The 13,190-nt window shown below is 39.1% G+C and overlaps 1 non-coding gene across 1 annotated transcript; it reads right to left on the bottom strand.

Moving 5' to 3' along the window:
- Positions 1-1,405: 1,405 nt before the first annotated feature.
- LOC147828018 (U6 spliceosomal RNA) lies at positions 1,406-1,512 on the bottom strand. The gene has a single exon (XR_015451527.1). It is a non-coding gene; the product is annotated as a U6 spliceosomal RNA (small nuclear RNA).
- Between the last annotated feature and the right edge of the window lie 11,678 nt (positions 1,513-13,190).

The raw sequence follows: 13,190 nt of genomic DNA, 5'->3' as shown, positions 1-13,190 counted from the left end.
ATACTTTCAGTGGAGTTTTTGATCTCCTGAATATCTGTTTGAATCTGTTTCATGGATTCCATTTCTTTTTTATGTTGGGTGATCATGGTTTCCATTTCTTTCTTATGCTGGGTATTCATGGCTTCCAGCATGTTTCTGAGCTCATCTATTTTTTTTTTTTATCTGTTTCTATTCTAGATCCTCTAATCATGTCTTTCACTCTGCTGACCATCTCTGTAGATATCTGGGAGATCATTTCTGCTTTGAATTTTTCTAGAGCCTCATTCATCTGTTTTGTTACTTCCTGTGTTATCAGTTCAGGGTATCCAGGTAGTTGGTTATGGGACTTTTCCGTCTGATTTACCCCAGGATTTACCCTTGGTGGGGTGGAAGTCTGAGTTTGTGCCTTGCTTTAATGTCTTCTCATTTTTGTTTTGTTACTGTCCTTGTTTTAACTCCTGGGTTGATAGTTTGAAATTGCTTATTGTAGGTATCTTTGTTGCTTGTAATTAGAACCCTTATGGAATAATTGCTTCTCAGAGGTGTCTTCCAGATATAGCTGGTCTTTAAGTTTTGTGTCTCTAATGACTCTAAGGCTATCTCATTTTTGTTATACAAGGCAGGTTCATTGACTAGATCAATAACAACACCTTAGCCCAAGTGATACAATCAGCAACACCATTTCATCAAGTACATCTTCAAAAATGACATTTTGTGGTAGTTATTAATCTATCACCTTTAGCTGTGTGAATTAAATCAAGATCGAGGACCAATCCAACATATAGTGAATAAACTCTTCTATATAACAACTTTACCTTTTGGCATGGGGAGTTAGAAGGGGTTGGGGAGGGAGGGCTAGATAGGTAGAAGGATATGGGAAGGTTAGCAGTGAGGCCAGAGGACTCAGGTGAGAAGGAAAAAGAGAATGATAGGAAAATAAAGAAGAACTCCGAATGAGGATGAAACAGGGACAAAAAGGGAAGATGAACAATGTGGGACAGCAAGAGCGTGAGTATAAGAGAGAGAGAAAGAGAAAAGAAAGAAGAAAAGAAAAGAAAAAAAGGAGAGAAAAACAAATATTTGCAAAGAGTAGGAAAAAAAAATTAAAGGTAAGAGGAGCAAAAGAAAAGAAAAGAGAAAAAAACCAAACTAATAATACCAATTTTGGGAATAAAAAATAACAATGAAGATGAAGGGCCTCTTTCAGGGTATGTCTCTGCTGTCACAATAGACAACATGGGTAGCAGTGTGCAGATATAAGTCACTGAGTCTCAGCAAGCTAGTTGCAGACCCATGAGATTCAGGCAGATTTCTGGCTGCAAGTCCCAAGTTGAGCTCCCTGTCCTCCTGTAGGGTTGAACTCTGCAGAGTTGTATTGCGTTTGCAGACCTGCCTGTCTACAGTGGGCTGATTCAACGTGTTCCACAAAAATATGGAACACTTCACGAATTTGCATGTCATCCTTGCGCAGGAGCCATGCTAATCTTCTCTGTATTGTTCCAATTTTACTATATGTGTTGCTGAAGTGAGCACTATGAGTTTATTTTTGAATTAAGTGTGTTTCTTGTATGCAGCATATTGTTGGATCTTGTTTCTTGACCCATTCTGCCAGTCTATTTCTTTTGATTGGTGAACTGAGACCCTTACCATTGATGGTTATAACTGATGTGTATTGACTCATCATTGTCATGATTTTTTCTTTTTGTTGGATTCTCCCCCTTTCCATTTAATTTCTTGTCATACCTGACAGATTTATTCTGCTGGGCTTCTTGGGGTTGTGATCCTCATTGTCTTTTCCTAGGATATTGTCTAAAATTTTTGGGAGTTCCTAAGGTACTCTTTGTCATAAAAGTATCTTATTTCTCCATCAATTTTGAAAGATAGTTTTGCAGGGTACATCAATCTGGGTTGGAGTCTGTTTTCCTTTAGGGCTTGGAATACATTACTCCAAGCTCTCCTTGCCTTGAGGGTTTGTGTTGAGAAGTCTGCTGAGATTCTGATGGGCTTTCCTTTGTATGTGATTTGTTTCTTTTCTCTCACTGCTTGTAGAACTTTGTTCTTCTGTTAGGTTTCTGGAATCCTAACAATTATATGCCTATGTGTAGACTTTTTTTGACCAAGGCTATTTGAAGTCCTATATGCCTCACTTATCTGTATGCCAAGTTCTCTTCCCCTCCTTGGGAATTTTTCTGCCATCACTTCTGTGAACAGTTTTTTTAATATCATCTGCACTCTCTCCTGTTTCTTCATTGACTCCACTCAGTCTTATGTTATTCTTCTTTGCATCATCTAGAAGCTTCTGGATTGATTTCTTGTGGTCCCTTACAATTTTAAAGAAATTTTTCTTTTCCTCCTCACTAATTGCAATCTTATCTTCTATATCTGAAATTCGGTTCTCACATTGGCTCATTCTGCTGTGTAGACTTTCAATGGATTTTTTTAATCTCCTGGAAATCTGTTTGCATCTGTTTTATGGATTCTATTTGTTTCCTATGTTGGGATTCCATCATGTTCCTGAGCTCCTCTCTAGATTTATTAATCTTGTCTTACACTATGAGCACAATCTCTGCTGTTATCTGTGAAATTATTTCTGATTTGATTTTTTCCAGATCCTCTTTTGTTGCCAGTTCAGGGAGACCAGGTTGTTGAGTATCAGAGTGTTTCATCTCGTTTCCCTTTGGGGTTGCTGTAGGTGATCTGGAAGTCAAGTTTGGTTTTGAGACTTGTTTATGTGTCTTCTCATTTTGACAGTGGGGAGTGGGTGTGTGTGCTGCTGGCACCCGCAGGGTTCACCTCCTCTGTGCTGGGAGGTGGCCCAGAAGCCTCCTCCTCTGTGCTAGGAGAAGTGGTACAGCAGCCCACTGTCAGGGGTAATTTATACAGCAAAGTCACAATGTGGGTACATTGTAGGTAAAGCTATAATCAACCTATTGGATTACAAGTATAGCTGCTTAGCTAATATTGATCCAATAGGGAAGTGGGTCATGTAGCAAGGGTACATGAAAAGAACAAAGTGTTTTGGGAAGGAATGGGTCCAGATGCTCTGGTCACCCACCTGGGTGACTGCCTGTCTTGATTTCCTGGACTAGGTGGTGCTAATTGTATTTAATCTCAAGTTATTTTTTATCCCTCAGTGATTCTCGTAGGCTTGGTCATTGCATCTCCATCTTGAGGCCTGGTCTTCATATGTGCCTCCAGCCACAATTTTGATGTCTTTATTTTTTCTGCTGACTTCCCTGAGAGCCCAGTCCCTCTATGACTGTGTATGAATTTTTATCTAATTTAGCTGGCTGTAATAGTATATAATAACAGAACATGTAAGAGTGACAAGTGGCACTTGTGGAAGAGGGGTCATATTATGAGAGGAAACAAGAGAGGTGAGCTGAACTTGTTTGGTGATAACCTGCTCTGTGGTCCACAATGTCTAATTTACTCTAAAGATGCAGACATGAATCCTTTCTGAGGGTGGTGCTCCCAGTGACATAATCAATCTCCATTAAGTTCTGTTTCTTAGAGATTCCACCACCTCTCAATACTACTTCAATGGGGACCAAGTTTATAGCATATGATTCTTTGTGGAAAAGAAACCTTATGTAAATCAGAGGATTTCAAGACTGATAATGTGACACACACCATGAAAATATGAAGAAGATTTACTATTTATATAATAGAAATCTCTAAAAAGAGCAGGGCAAGAATCCTAAGCAGGTCTGAAATGTCTTAAGAGAGCAAAGAATGGAAACTAGGCTGGGTTTTATTTTTTTATTGTTGTTAAGGTTGGGGCTGGGTGAAAGTTCCTGTAGGAGGGTAGGGCATTGTGGTTTCAATCTCCTACTGGTGCCAGAATATCACCAGGGCTTTGTTATCAGCTTGTCCAGATGTGAGGCACAAGGGGAAGAAGGAGGGCTGAAACTTAAGTTGTGAGCAAACAAAGAAACAACAAAAAAAAGAAATCCGACTCCTTGTTATAATGCTTTATTCCAGTTTCCCTCCTTCCCAACCTAGAGTCAGTGCAGTATGCTAGAAATTGCACAGGTTTTGGTATCATAGTCTTTAGAGTCCATCTTTTAGGAATGAATCTGAAAGAGCTGACAAAAATGAAGCCCACAATCAGTTCTACTCACAGAATTTTCTCTTCAAAATGGTAAGAATCGCAATGACAAAAGATATATCTGAGTTAGTTTGGTTGTCTAGCATGCCCTTATGGGGAATATATCCCAAGTAGTAAGGAAGACTGATGTCAGAGCCAGGTAAAGACTTTTCCAGTTATAAAATGTAACTAGAAGTTGTGCTATACCAAGTTGTAGTTTTCAGCAACCATTGTCCTCAGCCAATCCCTGAAACAACTTTCTGGTAGAGGAAAAGCAGTAATTCCACCACTCAGCAAACTACATTACCCAGATTCAAATTTTTGCTATACTTCAATCTTTTCTTGGCATCTGAACCATAGAGAGTTCAATATCATTTCACTTGCATTTCCCTTGAAAGTGCTAGATACTTTCTTATGTCCAATTTATGTCTAGGTAAGACATTTCCATGTAAAGGATTGGCTATGGCTTGCCACTGGCTGACAAACTTTGGATTTTTTCTTGTGCAACTTACTAGGGCACAGGAAGATGATGAGTTTGGGGTGGAATTTAGAAATGAGAATCACCTGTCAGAGTTCACTGACCAGATTGCTTTTCCTCACTCAGCACATTCCTTTTACATACCCCTCCCACGTCTTTCCCCTAGCCCCTCAGAATACTCATCTTGAGGAGAAAGGAGTGCAATAGTCATGTTATCTTTAGAGGTGTGGATGAAGGTTGGGTTTGTGTAAACAAACTTTTGAAGGCACTCCATCTGGTTTTCTTTTATTGCTACCTGAATCTCATTTCAATATCATGTTCCTGTCTGAACCTTCTGGCCTAGAATGCAGATATAATTGATATATTCCAATCCTCTGGTCCAGCACCTTCCTGCTTCCCTCTGTTTTCACTTTAAAGAACACTTTCACTCAGATACCAGAGTGGTTAGAATAAATCTCTTTTCTAAATACTTCAACAGATCTTTACTAAACATAATAGGTGTGATGTCATGGCTAATATAACAGGAAATAGATGATAAATAAATTGACCATTATCCACATAGGCCACATCTTCTGGGGTAGGGTGTGAGGAAACAGATATGCAAGTAAACAATGAAGTTGAAAGTAAGTACTGGAGTTGAGAAATGTACCCAATGTGTGTCAGGGAAAAGGCTAAAAGTGATGAGAGTCGGCGAAATGCAGGTGGTTGCTGAAATGACCTTGGCTGCTGCCTTTCTGCAGAGAAACTGGTTGTTTCCTCTGGGAAAGAAATGTTATGCAGAGATAGCCTTGAGTGTGCTGTGAGAGTGTCCTTGGTTTTAGCCAGACTCAAGAGACTGCTGTAAGACATACAGGCCTTTTGGCACCAAGCCACTTTTGTCTGAACACAGAATTTAAGGAACTAACAAACAAAGTACAGTGTTGGCGCTTTCTTTCTTCTCTGCTGAAGGCTCTGTCTCATGCAAAATCCTTCCCCAGAGGATTCCCTTTCATCTTTAGTGCTGTCCCTTGCCTGGTTGTGTGGTAATGTATTATTGGACTATGCTCATATCTGCTGCACATTTCTGCAGTAATAAATTTACTTTCATCTATATAATATCATGATGTGGCTCTTCTCTGTTGATGTGGATCCAAACTGCAAACTTTCTGTGGCCACATATACGTGGCTTTTTGCTGTTACAATGTGGTATGCTGAGAACAGAACAACTAAACCTACCCATTTCATCTGTCTATGGCCAGTTGAAAGACAGCTTCCCTGTAAAGAATTCAATTTTATTCTCTCTCTACTTTGACCAGGTGACCAAGTTTTCCACTTCATGACTTCCATGCAACTTTCCACATTGCATTATTGTTTACTATTGGATTGAGAACTCCTTGAAAATATGATCCATGTCTATTTTATTGTACGTGTACTGAGATTAGATTTGCTAACATATCATCATTTATGATTTTTCATCTCACAAGTCAGTTTGGCTTACATTTTCTTTTCTTTATAATCTCCTTGTTCAATTTTGTTATCTGGGAATGACATATCCTTACAAAGTAAATAGTTTCCCCCTTTCCTTCTCCAAAATATTTTGCAAGATAGGCACTTAGTTTTGAGTATCTAGTTATGCTGTTAAAATTGATCTAAGATTTTTTTAGGGAAGAAAAATTCTTTTAGCTTTTGCTGCATTATAAACACTCAAACTCAGTATAACATATGGAACTTTGGGATCTTAAGTGTTCCTCAAAAGTCCATGCATTAAAGGCTTTGTCCTAAGAGACATTATTGGGAGGTGGTAGAGGCTTTAGGGAATAGGGCTTGGGGGGGCCTTAAGTCATTGGGCCATGCCCTCAAAGGCCACTGTGGGGTTCCAGTCCTGTCCTTTATCTCTATTTCATTTCCTGGCCATGAGATGAATGGTGTTGTTCTTCCAAGTGCTCCTGCCATGATGTGCTGTCTTGTCACAGGCCCAAAAGCAACAGGGCCAACTGATCATGGACTGAAATCTTCAAAACTGCAAATTGAAATAAAACTTTATTCAGATGTTTTCTACAATGACAGAAAGCTGACTATCACAATATAGTACAATTTCTATATCAGTTTGTGGACATTAAAGTTGTTTTAGTTTTTGGTTATTATGAATAATTGCTATGAATATTTCAATAAACATTATTATGTAGACATATGTTTTCATTTTCTTGGGTAAATGTCTAGAAGTATAATAGCTGAGTCTATGGTAAATGTGTGTTTTTACCTTTATAAAATACTGCCATTGTATTTTCTAAAATGACTATACCATTTTGCACTCTTCCTAGCAATGTATATGAGTAAATTTTTCTACATCCTGCTCAACATTGATACTGTTAGTCATTTAAAAGGTGTATAATAATATCCTACTGTTGCTTTAATTTCCTTTTTTTTTTTTTTGGTACAGGGATTGAACTCGGAACCTTGCACTTGCAAGGCAGGCGGCAGAACAACTGAGCTAAATCCCCGGCCCTAATTTGCATTCGTTGATAACTGTTTACATTGAATACTTTTTAGGCACTTAATGAGCATTTTATATCTTCTTTTATGAAATATCTGTTCAAATCTTCTGCTTGTTTTCTTTTTTGGGTTATTTTATTATTTTAAGTTTTCAGAGTTCTTTTTTTTTTGTATTAAATTCTTTTATTGGTACATTGTAGGTATACAACACAATTACATTTCTCATTGGGAATTGTACCTTTATATAATGCATCTTGGTTCTTATTTTTTCCCCATTCCTAGCCCTCCCTTCACGCCCTCCACCTTTCCCTATTTACAAAGACTTTATTTCCATTTTTTCCATTTCTCATCATTTTTCCTTTCCCTTCTTTCCTTTCCCCTGCCCCTCCCACTACCCCTACCCCTTTGGAACTTTTCTTCCTATTTTACATTATTGATTATTCATTCTAATCATTGGTACATTTTAGGTATACAATAGAAGGACATTCATCATTGGAAATTTGCGCCTTTACATAGTCTCTCTTGGTTCTTATTTTTCACCCTTGCCCAGCCCTCCCTTCAACCCCTCCAGTCCTCCCTATTTACAAAGATTTTGTTCCTATTTTTCCATTTTCTCATATTAATCCCATTCCCTTCTATCCTTTCCCCTAGCCCTTCCACTTCCTTCCCCTTTGCCCCTTTTCTTCCTATTTCACATTGCCTATTATACATTAGTCCTTATTTACACTTTCAGTTTCTCACACCAGAGAAACTATTTGGTATTTATTCATGTGTGTCCTATTTATTTCACTTAAAAGAGTATTGCCTCAATGTGCATCCACTTAGCTATAAATGCCTCTAATTTCTAATATTTTATGGCTGAGTAGTACTCCATTTTATAAAAAAAACCCCACATTTTCTTGATCCAGTCTCCAGTTGATGGGCATTTGGGCTGTTTCCAAGTTTTAGCTATTACAAACTGTGCTGCTATGAACATGGGTGCACATATATCACTGTGGTATGATTCTTTTAATTCTTTGGGGAAGATCCCCAGCAGTGGAATAGCAGGGTCAAATGGGATTTCCAGTCCTAGTTCTTTGAGGTATCTCCATACTGAATTCCACAGTGCTTGCACCAGACTACACTCCCACCAGCAGTGGAGCAGGGTTCCTCTTTCCCCACAGCCCTGCCAGCATTTGTTATTGGTTGATTTCATGATAGCAGCCATTCTTTGTGGAGTGAAGTGGAATCTCAGCATTGTTTTCATTTGCATCTCTCGAATGACCAGTGATGTTGAACATTTTTTCATGTATTTATTTGCTATTTCTACTTCTTTGTGTGAGAAATGTCTGTTCATTTCAGATGCCCATTTTTTGATTGGGTCTTTAAATTTGGGAGGTCTGATCTTTTGAAGTTCTTTATAGATTCGAGATAGTAGAGCTTTGTCTGAGGAAGAGCAGGTGAAGATTTTTTCCCACATTGTGGGTTGTCTCTTCACACTGCTGCTGGTTTCTCTTGCTGTGCAGAAGCCTTTTAATAAGAAGAGATCCCATTTGTTGACTGTTTGTGCTAGTTCATGGGCAACTGAGGTTTTGTTCATAAAATCTTTTCCTACACCGATGTCTTCAAGGGTTCTACCTAACCTCTGTTCCAACTGGGTCAGAGTTTCTATTGTAATATTTAGATCTTTAATCCATTTTGATTTTAGTTTAGTGCGTCGTGAGAGATACAGGTCTAGTTTTAATCTTTGGCAAGTTGAAGCCCAATTTTTCCAGCACCATTTATTAAAGAGGCTATCATTCCTCCAGTGAGGGTGTTTGGCTCCTTTATTGAAGATGAGATGGCTGAGTGTGTCTGGCGTTGTTTCTGCATCTTCTAATCTGTTCCACTGGTCCTCAAGTCTGTTTCTTTGCCAGTACCATGATGTTTTTATCACAGTAGGTTTGTAGTATAGTTGCAGGTTGGGGATTGTGATACCCCCTGCCATGTCTCTGTTACCTAGAATTGCTTTTGCTCTTCTGGGTCTCTTGTTCCAAATGAATTTTTGGATTGTTTTTTCAAGGTGTGTGAAGTATGCTGCTGAGATTTCAATTGGGATTGCATTGAATCTATAGAGCAGTTTTGGAAGGATGGCCATTTTCACTATATTAATCCTTCCTACCCAGGAGCAGGGGATGTCTGTCCATTTTCTGATATCATTTTCAATCTCTCTTTTCAGAGTGCCATAGTTTTCAGAGAAGAGGTCTTTGATTTCTTTTGTTAGGATGATTCCTATGTATTTCAGTTTTTTGGATGCTATGGTGAAAGGAATTATTTGCCCTCTTTCTCTCTCAGTGAGTCTGTCATTGGTGTAGAGGAAAGCTATTGATTTTTGTGTGTTGACCTTGTAACCAGCTACTTGACTGAATTTGGTTATTAAGTGTAGAAGACTTTTGGTGGAGTTCTTGGGGTCTTCTATGTAGAGTATCATGTCATCTGCAAATAATGACAATTTGACTTCTTCCTTACCTATCTTTATGCCTTTTATTTCTTTCTCTTGTCTCATTGCTGTGGCTAATGTTTCCAGAACTATATTGAACAAGAGTGGTGATAGTGGACATCCTTGTCTTGTTCCTGATTTTAGTGTGAAGGATTTCAGTTTAGTATGATATTGGCTGTTGGATTTTCATAGATGGCTTCTATCAGTTTGAGGTAGAGACCATCTATTCCAATTTTTTGTAGGGTTTTTATCATAAATGCATGTTGGATTTTGTCCAATGATTTTTCTGTGTCTATGGAGATAATCATATGGTTTTTGTCCTTGGCTCTATTGATATAGTGTATTACATTGATTGATTTGCATATGTTGAACCATCCCTGCGTCCCTAGGATGAATCCCACTTGATCAGGGTGCATGTTCTTCTTGATGATCTTCTGCATTCTGTTTGCCATTATCTTATTAAGGATTTTTACATCTATGTTCATTAGTGAGATTGGCCTATAGTTCTCTTTTTCAGTTGGGTCTTTCTCTCCTTTGGGGATCAAGGTGATGCTTGCTTCCAGGAATGAATTTGGGAGTATTGCTTCCCTTTCAATTTCACTGAAGAGTTTAAACAGTAGTGGCAGCAGTTCCTCGCTAAATGTCTTGTAGAATTCAGCAGTGAAGCCATCAGGGCCTGGGCTTTTCTTAGTTGATAAGTTTTTAATGACATTTTCAATTTCATTGGTTGATATTGGGTTGTTCAGAATTTTTAGGTCTTCTTCATTCAACTTTGGTAATTCACATGTACCTAGGAATCTGTCCATTTCTTCTGTGTTGTCCATCTTATTGGCGTATAGGCTCTGGAAGTAGGTATTGATGATCCTCTGGATTTCTGCTGGGTCTGTTGTCATTTCACCCTTTTCATTCCTAATTGCATGGATTTGGGCCTTTTCTTTCCCTTTTCTGACAAGGTTGGCTAAAGGTTTGTCAATTTTGTTGATTCTTTTGAAGAACCAACTCTTGGCTTCATTGATTTTTTGTATTGTTCTCTTCGTCTCCATTGCATTGATTTCTCCTCTGATCTTTATAATTTCCTCCCTTGTATGAGCTTTGGGTTTGTCCTGCTCTTCTTTTTCTAGAAGCTTGAGGTTCAGCATCAGGTTGTTTATTTGGGCTCATTCTGTTTTCCTAATATGTGTATTCACTGCTATGAATTTCCCTCATAAGACTGCTTTCATTGTGTCCCATAGATTCCGATATATTGTATTGTCATTGTCATTTAATTGAAGGAACTGTCTGATTTTTTTCTTTAATTTCCTCTGTGACCCATTGGTTATTCAGAAGTGTGTTTTTCTGTTTCCACGTGTTTATGAAATTTTTTGAGTTCCTTTTGCTATGGATCTCCAATTTCATTGCACTATGGTCTGATAATATACAGGGGATAACTTCAATTCCTTTGCACCTACTTAAACATGTTCGATGTGTGAGTATGTGGTCTATTTTTGAGAATGACCCATGTGCAGCTGAGAAGAATGTGTATTCTGAATTTGTTGGGTGGAAGACTCTGTAAACATCTGTTAAGTTCATTTGTTCAAGAGTTCGATTGAATTCTAGTATTTCATTACTTATTTTTAGTCTAGTTGATCTATCTATTTGTGACAGTGGGGTGTTGAGGTCCCCCACTACAATTGTATTAGTACATATATGACTTTTCATGTCTGTTAGTATTTGTTTTATATAGTTGGGTGCACTAGTGTTTGGTGCATAGATATTTATGATTGTCACCTCTTCCTCTTGGATTCTTCCCTTTACAAGGATGTAGTGTCCTTTTTTATCTCTCTTAATCATTGTTGGTTTGAAATCTACTTGATCTGCAAAGAGGATAGCTACTCCTGCTTTTTTGCGGGTTCCTGTCACATGGAGTATTGTTTTCCACCCTTTAACTTTCAGTCTATGAGTTTCCTTTTGAATTAAGTGTGTTTCTTGCACACAGCATATTGTTAGATTTTGCTTCTTGACCCATTCTGCCAGTCTGTTTCTTTTGATTGGTGAATTGAGACCATTAACATTGATGGTTATAACTGAAACGTATTGACTTATCATTGCCATGAGTTTTTCTTTTTGTTGGGTTCTCCCCCTTTACATTTAATTTCTTGTCATGCCAGATGGGTTCATTCAGCTTTGCTTCCTGGGGTTGTGATCCTCAATGTCTGTTCCTAGGATATTGTGTAAAATTCTTTGGAGTGCTGGTTTGGTATTCACAAAGTTGCTAAGGTGCTCTTTGTCATGAATGTGTCTTATTTCTCCATCAGTTTTGAAAGATAGTTTTGCAGGGTACATCAATCTGGGCTGGAGGGTGTTTTCTTTTAGGGTTTGGAATATGTCACTCCAAGCTCTTCTTGCCTTGATGGTTTGTGTTGAGAAGTCTGCTGCGATTCTGATGGGCTTTTCTTTGTATGTGATTTGTTTCTTTTCTCCGAGTGCTTGGAGAACTTTGTTCTTCTGTTGTGTTTCTGGAATCTTAACAATTATATGCCTATGTGTAGATTTTTTTTTGATCAAGGCTATTTGGAGTCCTATATGCCTCACTTATCTTTGTGTCAAGTTCTTTTCCCGTGCTTGGGAAGTTTTCTGCCGTTATTTCTGTGAAGAGATTTTTTATGTCATCTCCACTCTCTCCTGTTTCTTCATTGACTCCAATCAGTCTTATGTTATTCTTCTTTGCATCATCTAGCAGCTGCTGGATTGATTTCTCATGTTCCCTTATAATTTTGAAGCAATTTTTTTTTCCTGGTCACTAATTGCAATCTTACCTTCTATATCTGAAATTCTGTCCTCACATTGGCTCATTCTGCTGTGTAGACTTTCAGTGGAGTTTTTCATGTCCTGGAAATCTATTTGCATCTGTTTTATGGATTCCATTTATTTCTTATGTTGGGATTCCATCATGTTCCTGAGCTCCTCTCTAGACTTCTTAATCATGTCTTGCACTAGGGGCACAATTTTTCCTGTTATCTGAGAAATTATTTCTGATTTCATTTTTTCCAGATCCCCTTTTGTTGCCGGTTTAGTGGGTCCAGGTGGTTGAGTATCAGAGTGTTTCATCTCATTTCCCTTTGGGGTTGCTGTAGGTGATCTGTAAGTCTGGTTTTGAGACTTATTTACGTGTTTTCTCATTTTGACTGGGGCGGGGGGCTGTTAGCACCTGCATGGATTATCTCCTCTGAGCTGGGAGAGGTGGGACAGGGGCGGGTAGCAGCAGTAGGGATGGTGACCCAAAAGTCCTTTCCCCTGTGCTGGGAGCAGTGGGAGGGATGGTGACCGGGAAGCCCCTTCCTCTGGACCAGGAGCAGTGGGACTCAGTACCTTGGTCTGGTGGTCTGGTGTCCTCTGTGTCTTTTTAGTGTGGAACCAGGTGGCTGCCTGTCTGCAGCGGGGTGATTTGGTGTCTTCCCTGTGACTCAGGACCTCGGTAGGGCGTGCACAGACCTTCCTGTGTGCAGCGGGCTGATTCGGCATATTCCGCGTGGCTGGGGACCTCAGTAGGGCATGGGCAGACCTGCCTGTCTGCATCGGGCTGATTCAGCATGTTCCCTGTGACTCGGAACCTTGGTAGGGCACAGGCAGACCTGCGTGTCTGCACCGGGCTGATTTGGCATGTTCTGTGCGATTCAGGACCTCAGTAGGACATGGGCAGACCTGCCTGTCTGCAGCGGGGTGATTCGGCGTCT

This window comes from Heterocephalus glaber, unplaced genomic scaffold (genome assembly GCF_053883595.1).
Source record: "Heterocephalus glaber isolate CG9 unplaced genomic scaffold, H.glaber_assembly_v1.0 deba00001428, whole genome shotgun sequence".
Lineage (NCBI taxonomy): Eukaryota > Metazoa > Chordata > Mammalia > Rodentia > Bathyergidae > Heterocephalus > Heterocephalus glaber.
Note: the sequence above shows the minus strand (reverse complement) of the source record. Positions and strands in the feature narration are given on the sequence as shown.